The sequence below is a fragment of the Delphinapterus leucas genome, chromosome 2 (genome assembly GCF_059928025.1).
Source record: "Delphinapterus leucas isolate spDelLeu-1000000601 "Yukka" chromosome 2, BTC_Dleu_Yukka2, whole genome shotgun sequence".
Classification (NCBI taxonomy): Eukaryota; Metazoa; Chordata; class Mammalia; order Artiodactyla; family Monodontidae; genus Delphinapterus; species Delphinapterus leucas.
Window position 1 is genome coordinate 87,214,634 of NC_143130.1, and position 13,099 is coordinate 87,227,732.

At 35.5% G+C, this 13,099-nt stretch overlaps 1 pseudogene; it reads right to left on the bottom strand.

The window, feature by feature from the left end:
* Positions 1-13,099, bottom strand: part of LOC149750195 (uncharacterized) — a 115,898-nt pseudogene that overhangs the window by 72,501 nt on the left and 30,298 nt on the right.

The following is a 13,099-nucleotide window of genomic DNA, read 5'->3' on the forward strand; positions in this document are numbered from 1 at the left end:
TCCTACAAGTCAGACTGGAAACCCTCATGATACTCAGAAAGGACTTATCTCAGTAATTGCAAATAATGAGCTCCAGACCAAAGGCTACTTGGACTCCTACCCAACGAATCTTAAAAGCTAGGCCTAAAAGAATAAAATTGTTTTGAGTAACTTATTTTCACCCAAAACAAAGGCCAAGCATTTTACAGGAATATAAATATATATATCACACAAGAAACTACAACTCACAATATCGGGGATCATATGAAAAATTGTCAAGCATGCAAAGAAGTAGGAAAATATGACCCATACTGAGGAGAAAAGGCAATCAATCAACACTAACCCATAATCTATACAGATGTTAGAATTTGCAGAAAAGAACATTTAAAAAGTTATTATACCTGAAGTAAAGTTATTATAACTGTATTTCATATGTTAAAAAAACCCAGACTATACACTGAAAATGTTAAGTATAGGCGTGGAAAATGTAAAACAGGCCCAAATTGAGCTTCTAGCGGTTAAAAACCATGTGTAAATGAAAAAGATATTGAACGAGCTTAATGGGAGATTAGACACTGCAGAAGAAACGGTAAGTGAGCATTAAGGCATAGTAATAGAAACTATCCAAAATGAAACAAAAAGAGTAACAAAACAAAACAACAACAAAAATGAATAGAGCATCAGTGAGCTGTGCAACAACTTCAAGTCGCCTAATACATGTGTACTTAGAGTCTATGAAGGAGAGGAGAAATACAAACATTTGAAGAAATAATAGCCATAATTTTCCCAAATTGGTAAACACTATAAAGCCACAAACTCAAGAAGATCAATGAAATTTAAGCATAAGAAACATGGACAAAACTACACAAAGGCACAAAAAATAATCAAATTGCTCAAAACCAGCAATAAAGAGAAAAATTTAAAAGCAGCCAGAGGAAAAAACTACACAATACATGCAGAGGAAGAAAGAAAACAATGACAGCAGAATTTTTGTTGGAAACAACGTAAATGAGATCTCAGTGGAATAACATCTTTAAAGTAGTGAACTGAATTCTATCAAGCTAGAATTCTATACCCAGATCTGTCAAAGCCAAAGCAAAATAAAGACTATCTCAGACATACAAAAGCTGAAAGAATTCATTACTAGTAGAATTTCACTATAAGAAATTTTAAAATAAGATTTTTAAGCAGAAGGAAAATGACACCAGATTGGAATATGGATCTACACAAAGATTAAGAATACAGGAATAGGGACTTCCCTGGTGGTTCAGGGGTTAAGAATGTGCCTGCCAATGCAGGGGACACAGGTTTGATCCCTGGTCCGGGAAGATCCCACATGCCGTGGAGCAACTGAGTCCGTAGCCAGCAACTACTGAGCCTGCACTCTAAAGCCTGTGTGCCACAACTACTGAAGCCCACGCACCTGGAGCCTGTGCTCTGTAACAAGAGAAGTTATCCAATGAGAAGCCAACGCACTGCAACGAAGAGCAGCCCCTGCTTGCCACAACTAGAGAAAGCCCAGGCGAAGCAACAAAGACCCAATGCAGCAAAATAATAAATTTTAAAAAATACTTACAAAAATTTTTAAAGGATTTTAGTCATTTAATATATGTCTATGAACACAATGGAAATAAATTAGAAATTAACAAATCTGAAAAAGCTCCAAATATTTGGAAACTAAACAACACACTTCTGAATAACTTTGTGGTCAAAGAAGAAATCAAAAGGGAAATCAGAAACTATTTTGAACTCACTGAAACTGAAAACATAATATGTCAACATGTGGGATATTGCTAACGCTGTACTCAGCTTCCTCAACATCCACCTTAATCTGGGAAAACGAGAGCAAGTTAATCACAGAGTAAGAGAAGAAAGAACACAATAAAGCTCAAGGTAGAAATAAATAAAATGGAAAACAGAAAAACACTATAGATATTAAAAGGATAATAAGAGAATATTATAGAATACTTTATACCAATAAATTCAAGATGAAATGGAAAAATTCCCTGAAAGACATGCACTACTAAAGTTTATTAAAGAATAAAGGTATTAAAGAAATTGAATGTGCAGTTTAAAGCCTTCCAACAAAGAAAGCTTCAAGTCCAGGTGGCTTAACTGGTAAATTCTACTGAACATTTAAGGAATAAAATAATGCCAGTGCTGCAAAAACTTTACCAGAAAGTTGAAGAGAAGGGAATATTTCCCAACTTTTTTATAAGGCCAACTTTCACCGTATCAAAATTAGACAATGACATTACAAGAAAACTATAGGCCAATATCTCAAATGAACACAGAGACAAAAATTCTTAATAAAATTTTAGCATATCAAATCCAGTAATATATAAAAAGATGAAACATCATGACCAAGTGGGGTTTATCTCAGGAAAGAAAGGTTGGTTTAATAGTTGAAAATCAATTTACCCAACTTAGTACACTATAAAAAAGAAAAATCTGGACATCTCTGGTGGGGTAGTGGTTAAGAATCCACCTGCCAGTGCAGGGGACATGGGTTTCAGCCCTGGTCCAGGAAGATCCCACATGCCACAGAGCACCTAAGCCCGTGCACCACAGCTACTGAGCCTGTGCTCTAGAGCCTGTGAGCCACAAATACTGAGCCCATGTGCCACAACTAGTGAAGCCTGTTCACCTAGAGCCTGTGCTCTGCAACAAGAGAAGCCACCGCAATGAAAAGCCGGCATACTGCAACGGAGTTTAGTCCCTGCTCGCCACAACCAGAGAAAGCCTGCATGCAGCAATGAAGACCCAATGCAGCCAAAAATAAATAAACAAATTAAGAAAAGAAGGCAAAAATCACATAATCATTGCAATAGATGCAAGAAAAGAGAATCTAACATCCATTCCTGATTACAGAAAAAAAAACCCTCAGTAGAATAGGAATGGAAAGAGACTTCCTGAACTTGATAAATGACTTCTACAAAAAAACCTAACATCATATTTAATGGTGAAAGACAAAGTACTTTCTCTCCAGGATCAGGACAAAAGCAAGGATGTCTACTCTCATTACTTCTATTTGACATTGCACTGAAGGTTCTAGCCAGTGCAATAGGGCAACAAAAAATAAGCCATATTCAGAAAGGAAAGGAAGAAGGGGAACTATCTTTATTTGCAGATAACATGATTATGTAGAAAACCTGATAGAATCTACAAAATTGCTACTGGAACTAATAAATGAGTTTATCAAGTTTGCAGGGTACAAGATCAACATACAAAAAGATTAATTTATCTCAACAATCAGAGATCAAACTTTTAAAATACTACTTATAATAGAATCAAACATATAAAATACTTAAATAAATCTGACAAAAGATGTAAAAGACTTGCACACTGAAAACTGAAAAATATTGCTGGGGGAAATTAAGGAAGACCTAAATAAATGGAGAGATATAATGTATTCATGGATCAGAAGATTCAATATTGTTAACACATCAATTCTCCCCAAACTGATTTATAGATCAAAATCCCAGTAGGCTTTTCTATAGAAATTGACAAGCTAATTCTAAAATTCATATGGAAATAAAATTTAGAATAACTAAAACAACGTTGAAAAAGAACAAAGTTGAAGAACTAACAGTAACTGATTTCAAGGGTTATGAAGCTACACTTTCAAGACATTGTAATAGTAGGGTAAAGATAGACAAAAAAAATGAAAGGAACAGAATGGAAAGTTCAAAAGTAGAGAGATGTGGACAACTGATTTTCAGGTTCAAAGGCATTTAAGTGGAGAAACGATAGTCTTTTCAACAAATGATGCTGGAACAATTGAATATCCAGGTGCAAAACAAAACAAACAAAAAAATAACTTCCATCCAAACCATATACAGAAATGAACTGAAACTGGTTCAGAGATCTAAATGTAAAACATAAAACTTCTAGAAGAAAACAGGTGAAAAATTTTATGACCTTGAGTTAGGCAAAATTTCTTAGATACAACACCAGAAACATAATGCATAAAAGAAAAACACAGATAAATTAGACACCGTCAAAATTAAAAATTTCTGCCCTGCAAAAGACACTCCTGAGAGAACGAAAAGATGAGTCACAGAATGGGAGAAAATACTTAGCCACTTGTATATTGGATAAAGGACTAATTTCCAGAATATATAAAGAACTCTCAAAACTCCAGAAAAATATAGATTAAAGATTCAAAGATATACACATGGAAAATAAGCATATGAATAGTTGTTTGACATGATTAATCATGAGGGATGCTACAGTGAAATACAACTACACACCTATTAAACTATCTAAAATTAAAAATACTGAGCATAGCAAGTGTTGGCCGCAACGTGAAGAAAATGCAATTCTCATACACTGCTGGTAGAGATGTAAAATGATCAGAACGGTATGGAAAACAGGTATTTTTTAAAAAATAAAACATACACTTACCAATGATCCAGCCATTCTACTTGCAGGTATTTACCCAAGAGAAATGGAAGTATACATCCATACAAAGACTTGTAAACAAATATTCATAGCAATATTATCTGTTATAGACAAAGACTGAAACAACTCACGTGTACATCAATGGTGAATAGATAAATTGGAGTACATCCATATAATGGAATACTATTCAGCAATAAACAGAAATGAATTACTGATATATACATCAATATGGATGAAGATTAAAATAATCATGCTGAGTTAGAAGCCAGTTAGAAAAAAGTATACAGTGTATGATTCTATTTACATAAAATTCTAGAAAATGCAAACAGAATGCAGATCAATGGTTGCATGGCGATTGGGAAGGGCAAGGAATGATAGGAAGGAAGAATTATAAAGAGACATTAAGAAACTTTCTGAGGTGATGGACATTTTGATTTTGGTGATGTCTTCATGGTGTGTATGTATGTGTGTGTGTGAAAACAGATTACAGTATGTCAATTATACCTCAAAAAGCTGTTAAAAGAAATATTATATGAGAGAGACAATTGGGGAAATTTGAATAGCAAGTCTTTATTAGGTAATATTATTGTGTAGGAATTTAATTTCTTCAATACTGTGTGTTAACAGTATTGTAGTTACATAGGGAAATAAGTTTTAATATCCAGAGAGGAGGGCATCTACCTGACAAGAGAGGGATCGCAATTGTGGCAGATGTTGTGGGAGGCTGAGGAAGATGAGGCTAGAGCAGTGACCAATGTGTGAAGGCGTGGTGAAGACACTCATTTGTCAGCTGATCTAAGATGGCTGGAATAGAGTGCTAAATGCAGGACCCTTTCCACATACTAATCTCATGCAATCCCCTTAACTAGCCTTGGCATAACAGAAAGTTTCTATTCGCTTGTCATATTGGAGGGATGATGGCACAATTTAAGGTGCAGTAAGTTGTGTAATAAGCTGTCACAATAGGGTCCTACAGAAATAGATTTTTAAACTGCAAAAAAATGAAAGTTGACCCTTCCCTCAAAACATATATGAAAGTTAACTCAAAATGAATCATAGACCTAAATGGAACTATACAACTTCCGGAAGAAAACATAGGAGAAAATCGTTGTGATTTGGGGTTAGACAATGGGGTCTCAGACAAAGATTTCTTAGATAAGACACAAAAAAGCACAAACCATCTAAGAAAAATTGCTAAGGGACTTCCCTGGTGGTTAAGACTCCGCATTCCCAATGCAGGGGGCCCAGGTTCAATCCCTGATCAGGGAACTAGATCCCACATGCGTGCCGCAACTAAGAGTTCACATGCCAAAAACTAAGAAGCCCATGAGCCGCAACTAAGGAGTCCATCTGACACAACTAAGACACAGCACAAGCAAAGAAATAAATTAAATAAATATGAAAAAAAGAAAAATTGCTAAATTAGAGTTCATCAAAAATTTCAAACTTCTAGTCTTCAGAGACACTTTAATACAATGAAGATAAGTCACAATCTGGGAGAAGATATTTACTAAACAAATATCTGAGAGAAAGGACTTTTTCCATTGCTTTTTATATAAAGCACTCTTAAAACTCAATATAAATATCCAATTAAAAAATGGATTTGAACAGACAGTTCATTTAAAAAGATGTTTGCACATGAATAGACACTCAACATCATCAGCTATTACAGAAATGCAAAATGTGGCAAAAAACACGAGATGCAACTACACACATTCTAGAAATGCTAATTTTTTTTAAAAAAACATATATAAGGATCAGTTGACAATGTGGAGAAACTGCAACTCTCATAGACTGCTAGCGGGAAAGCAAAATGGCACAGGCACTTTAGAAGACTGTTCAGCAGTTTCTGAAAAAGTTAAATATGCACTTAGCATATGATGAAGCAATCCCACCCTTAGGTATTTTACCCCAAAGAAATGAAAACATATGATCGCACAGAACATATGTTCACACACACATGTGAGTGTTTTCAGAGGCTTTGTTCATAATAGCCAGAAAACTAGAAAAAACTCAAATGTGCATCAAACGATGAATATGTAAACAAACTGTGTATCCACACAACTAGGATACTACTCAGCAATAAAAAGGAATGAACTACTGACAGGTGCAGCAAAACAGATGAATCTCCAAACAGACTGGTAAGTGAAAGAAGCCAAAAACAAAAGGCTATATAACACATGCTTTCAGTTATAAGATATTCTGGAAAAGACAACATTATACGGACAAAAATCCGATTGTTGGTTGCCAGGGGCTGGTAGTGGGAGGAGGATGGATTGACTACAAAGGGACATGAGGGGTCTTTTGGGAGTGCAGAAGTTTTCTTTACCTCAAATGTGGTGGTGGCTACAGAAGTGTACTTTTGTCAAAACACATCACACTGTATATTTAAAAATAGTGAATTTTGTGAAATGAAAATTATACATAAATAAACCTGACTTAAGAAAATAATAAAACAAACTTAAAAAAACAATTGAGTGAAAATAAATGTCAGAAAAATCAACTTACAGTTTTTCCAATTCAAGGGTCATCATGAGGATGCCCTCAATTGTTGTAAGAGACACTTGTGTTGTTCCCATGTCTCTGAAGGAGAAGCCCAAACATGCATGATATAAAACCCAAAGACAAAAATTCTAAACTTAAGAAGATACTTAACATGTGATTACTTCAATTCTGGCTTCTTACTTGCCATAGATGATAATTCTAAAGAACTCTTACTGAAGAAATTTAAATTTGCATCATCAAATGAATGACCATGGTGCTGAACAGCAAAATCATTTTTTATTATCCTACCTTCTCATTTTCAATTGCATCTACCTCTTTGATCACTCTTCTTTAAAAAAATAATGTACCCCTTATTCCTTTTTGCTTTCTGGGATAAATAATATTCCTACACGCATCTACATCTTCATAACTATATGTGTTCTTCAACACTGTCCTCATTCTCTGCTGGCTGTCTTACCCGTATATGTTCTTTCTTAATCCTTTTGTTTGCCAATAACTCTTATTTTCAATAACCCAGTTAAAATCTAAATTATGACTTTTTAGGCAAAATACTCAATCTCTGACGAAAGTAAAAAAGAGCAGAAATTATATTTTGAGCCATGGAAGTGTTGCAATACTTACAAATATTTTAATGCTGGCAATTTAAAAAGATAAGAATCTTCAACTGTTGTCAAAGGATTACAATTGAGAATTCTGAAAAATGGAATGGAATTAAAATTATCTGCATTTTCAATTACTGCCATGAAAGCTTATATTCATTTTTTTTGGTATGGAACTTGAAGGTCAAAAAAAACCCATTTTCTCACTTTACGTATAAATCACCATTAGAATCTTTAAAACACTCTTTCATTGGGAACCACCCAGGTCTCTAAATGATAAAGTGGAGAAGAGAAACAAAGAAACAAAGAAAAAAATAGAAAAAAAGTGGCTAGCAAAGAAAAAACATGCCAAAGAACTTTTCAGGTTCAAAACCATCAAAGTGACTATGCTGGTAGGAAGCCCTCGCTCTGTAAAAAAGTACTATTTCTAGTGTCCTCCATAATTCAAGGTGTTCTTCTTTCATCTCTACAATTTTTTTTTAATTTAATGATTTAAACTACCCAGTTAAAGACAAAAATAGGGCTAATTCCTTGGTTCTGGAGCCTAAGAAGAAGAGATAAATCCAAGAGGAACTGGTGAAAGCCATACTCCCATCACATACTCCCATGTGTATACGTGTATCACAGCCTTTGTTACTGTGTATGTAATCACCTGTTTACTTGTCAGTTTCTTAGACTGTCAGCAACATGAGAGCAGGGATCACACTTTATTGTCATTATTATTCCTCTGCCTGACACAGTGCCTAGTATTTACTAGATATTTACTAAATGTTTACCGAATAAATAAATAACATTTTGTTTATATATCAATAAAATAAACAAATTAATTTTGGGGAGCAAAATTTTATTCCAAAATGCTGGGATGGATTTCCTTCTTAGTAGTTTCTTTCTTTTTTTTTTTCTTAATTCTTTAAAACAAGGGAGAAAAAAAAACCCCAAAAGACACAGGAAGAAAGAAAAGAATATCTGACTTTAGGTTAACTCTACTCAAGAATTATTAGCGTATTTTTCCAGAATATTAGAAAGATAACTATCAGAACTAATATCTTTTGGGTTGCCAGGCATCTGTGATCAGCATTTAACAGTTAATCCTCACAGTAACCTTATGTGATAGATATACTACCCCATTGTACGAATGAGGAAACTGAGGCACAGAGAAGTTTCATAACTTGTCCTAAGTCATCAAGCTAGTAAGAAGCAGAGATGGAATTTGAACTCAGTTCTGACTCTAAAGCCTGTGTTTAACCTCAATGAAAAAAAAAGTGGGCGTGTTTTAAACATCTGTTATTGAACCTTAATTTTGAGAGCACTAAATATAGAAATACCTTTTCAAACTTCATCTACCCATCTGGGAAAGCCTCTATAAGAATTATATTTTCTCATTTTATTTTTTCATTTATTTCTCTTTTTATTTTTTTCCTTAATCATCTCCCATGACAAATATTTAATTAGCCTGTGGTCATTGAGACTTCAGAGATTTTAAAAAACATTGCAGGAAAATCAGTAAAAATGATGGAGGAAGGACATCTGAAAATTCATCCCTCCATAGAAGCAACAATACCAATAACAACAACAACAACAACAATAAAACTGGCAAAAATGGTCAGAATCAACTTCTTCTGAACTCTGGAAATTTAACCAACAGGTTGCTGCACATTGGGGAGCAATTTATTCAAGGAAAACAAATTAATTTCTGTAAGAACAATAAGATCTGTGTTGCTTGAACTTGTCCTTGACCTTTGATCTCCATGCCGGTAGTAGCCTTGAAAAACAGCCCACATCCCTGGTACCAGAAGGAGAAGCATGGACTGGGATGGCCTTCAAAGCCTCATTCCCAAAGAACTATCATTGTTTTACATGTCTCGTGGTCCCTGGAAGACCTCACTTGAAAGGCTTGCCTGTGACCTGACTGAGAGCTGTCTAGTGAGAAAAGCTGCTTCTCAGGTGACATTACTGGAAAACATTTTCAAGCAAATATTTTAACATGGCAGTTGCATGAGGCAATGGATAACAGTTTGGGGCAAAAAACAGCCCAACGAAAAAACTTAAAAAGAAAAGCTGAGACATGAGATGTCCACAGAGACTCTTAAATGTTCCAATGTATTCCTGGGAAACTGGAAGACCACAAGATATATTCCTGGGAATGTAGGAAAATAAGTGTTAGCATTAATAAATGAATTCAGGAAGGTTGTAGGATATAAGATCAATATTATATCTACACATCAGCAATGAGTAATCCAAAAATGAAATTAAGAAAGCAATTCCATGTGTAACAGCATCAAAAGACATAAAATACTTAGGGAAAACTTTAACCAAGTTAAGTGCGAGATTCACACTGAAAAGTACAAAACTATTGAAAGAAATTGAAAAGGATCTAAATAAATATAAAGACATGCTGGATTCATGGACTGGAAGATAATCTTATTAAAATGTCACTACTTCCCAAATCGACCTATGGTCCCACTGCAATTCCTATCAAAATCCCAGCTGATTTCTTTCCAGAAATTGCCAAGCTAATTCTAAAATTCATATGGCAATTCAAGGAAACAGAATCACCAAAACAATGTTGGTAAAGAACAAAGTGGGAGGACTCACACATCCTGGTTTCAAAACTCCGTTCAAAGCTACTGCAATCACAGTGTGGTACTGGAATAAGAACAGACATGTAAATTAATGGAACAGAACAGACATTATAGAAATAAACCCTCATATATATGGTCTATTGATTTTCAACAAGCATGCCAAAACAATTCCATGTGGAGAGAACAGTCTTTTCAAATGATCCTGGGACAACTGCACATCCACACACAAAATAATGAAGCTGGACTCCTACACTTCACACCATATATGAAAATTAACTCCAAATGCATCAAATATCCAAACGTAAGAGCTAAAGCTATAAAACTCTTAGAAGAAAACACAGGAGTAAATCTTTATGACCTTGCTTTAGACAACAGTTTCTTAGATATTATACCAGAAGCACAAAGAACCAAAGGAAAAATACATGAATGGGATTTTATAAAATTTATAAAGTTTGTGCTCCAAAGGACACTATCAAGCAGGTGAAAAAACATATAGAATGGGAGAAAATACTACAGGTGGGAAGAATAAGAGGCAGCTGGGAGAAGAAAAGCATAGTAGTTGCTAGGTGTGACAATCTCAAAATTTTGAACTATTACAAATAAAACAGCCACCCTGAATCACCCCAAAGGGCAGACCCAAGTCTTTTTGTTTTGAGTGTTTATGCCTTTCTAAATCTGAGAAGCTGCCAGGATTCTAGTACATAGCAAAAAGTGATGACAGCACCCTGAAGTGTGTCAGCTTTTGTGTGTACATAGCTATCTAAAGGAAACCAATGATAGTTGACTGGGGGAGCATTAGGGTTGCTCTGTGATGACAGCTCAATTTGCCTTCATAGTGTGGCCACACCTCCCTTATTGATATTCTCAACAATGGGGTAAATAATTTAATAGGGATAAGGCTTTGATTTTCCTCTTCTTCTCTCTTAGTCCTTATGTTCTTGGTACAATATTGATGTACCACAGACAAGGCAGCATGTGAATGTTCTCTGTCTCGTTAAGTTATATAGCCTTTGTACATTGTAGAGCCCTTCAGTTTCTAAAATCTAGGAGCTTGTATTGTTAGAACCAAAGAAGTGACTAAAAGAATTTTAAAAATAAGCCATCAGTCTGGACCTGCATAGGTGAATGAAGGAGAAACACTTTAAAGTCAGAAAAAAAAAGTATACTTAACATTTAGGGTTATCAACCACTGCTGGTTTTCCATAATATATTTCACTCCTGATTTTATCTGAAAGAGATATGATTACTACCAACATTCAAAAAGTGGTACTTTATTAATTAAAAAGCTCTTGGCTCATTTTTGAAGTAGATTTCGGATTTAAAATAGACTACCACATTGCTAACTACTTCACCTGATATTTGTCAATAACATAGAGGCTTCATTCCAGAAGCCTGCTGACTTATAATTACCTGAAACCCAGTGATGACTCAAGGTTTTGTGGGGCCTGAAGCTCATCTACGTTGAGAAATCCTATCTAATAAAAACATGTAAAGTTATGAAAACAAAAACGCTAGGACCCTTCTCAAGACCTTGGAAGCGACCTATGCAAGTGAGGAGCCCTGAACCCTAAGCTTCATTTAATTCATGATAAAATCCACCTAAGCTGGGGCCCTTTTCCAAACTTATTTAATGCAGGAAAATTATAAACACCCCAGTAATATGTCATTATAGGTAGTAAAATGACTTAACTCAAGGGTGGTGTCTTCCCTTGGTGGCTTGCCTTTGGAAAGAGATGCAATAAAGCTTATGTCTCACCATGGCAAATGTTTCCTGAATCAAATTAGCTTTGTCTATTAGAAAGACTTAGCCCAAAACAAAGACTTACTATACTGTGACAATCTTTTGAAAGTAACTGTGAACGAGTTTTAGGAGTACAGTACTAATTGATTTCCAACACCAGATAGTTCTGATTCTTTCACTAACTTTTTCTGTCATTTAAGAGGAACACAAATACAAAAGGAACGAGTTGGTGCCTCTTCCATTACAAATCTTTTCTAAACTACCACCCATTTTCTACTTCATCAACCACCTCCCTCACCTTGTTACCCTGCTGCATAGATGCTAGAATGGCTCTCATCTATGTTTTCCCATCAACATCCATCTTTCTCCTTCCAGTATGAAAGCTTCTTGGGGACAAAGTCCCTGCCCTATGCGTCTTTGTATCCCCAGTACTTTCTACAGTGCTGACACACAGTGGGCATGGCACTCAGTGAATGTTTTTGAATGAATTCATTAATTTTTAAACTGCTATTTCTTTCTTTCTTTATTTCCACAATATATTGTCCTGTGTTGCCTACATAACTATACTGAAACTCTGATTCTTATAAGGAACTCCTGCTGTTACTGGAAGTTTAGGAAAGGTGGTGAGCTTAAGACGTTGTACTGACGCTACAAAAACCTCCTTGTGAAGGGACCTCATGAGCCTGCTCTCTGGTGTGCAGGCCAAAGAACAACTGACCCTTGGTGCTCTCTCCCCAAGGTAGGCATCAGCAAACTAACAAGGGAAAGGAAGGAGGCCGCTAAAACTAGGCATCTGTAGGAATTGCTAATCCAGTTCCAGACACAGCCTCAACACCTTCATTAACCCAAAATGTGTGAACTGTGTGAAACTGGATTTCTGACCCAAAAGACAGGTAAGAGAGTCTTTTCCAAAGCCAGGTGTAGAAGAGCTCTCTTTACCTTGAGTCTGAAATCACCTTCGGGCCATTGAACGTACCCACTATCATTTCATTGTGTCAAGAGAAATCACAGAATTTTTGAGCTGAAGGGGTGTGAAACCCACATTTCTTATTGAAGAGTAGTCAGCAAAGAAAGTATATTGAATTAGGCTACAGCAATGTATTTTCTTTATATTTTTCACACTACAGCTGAACACAAACAACGTCTTTCTCCATACCTCAAAGTTTCCTATTGGCCACAGATAATTCACTTCAGAGATATATGCTTTTTGAAAAACAATGTTCTGGGTGGCTGGGGAGAGCCCTGCGGTGTGTGTTCAGGAATTCTTTCTGCTTTACCATTTAAAAGAG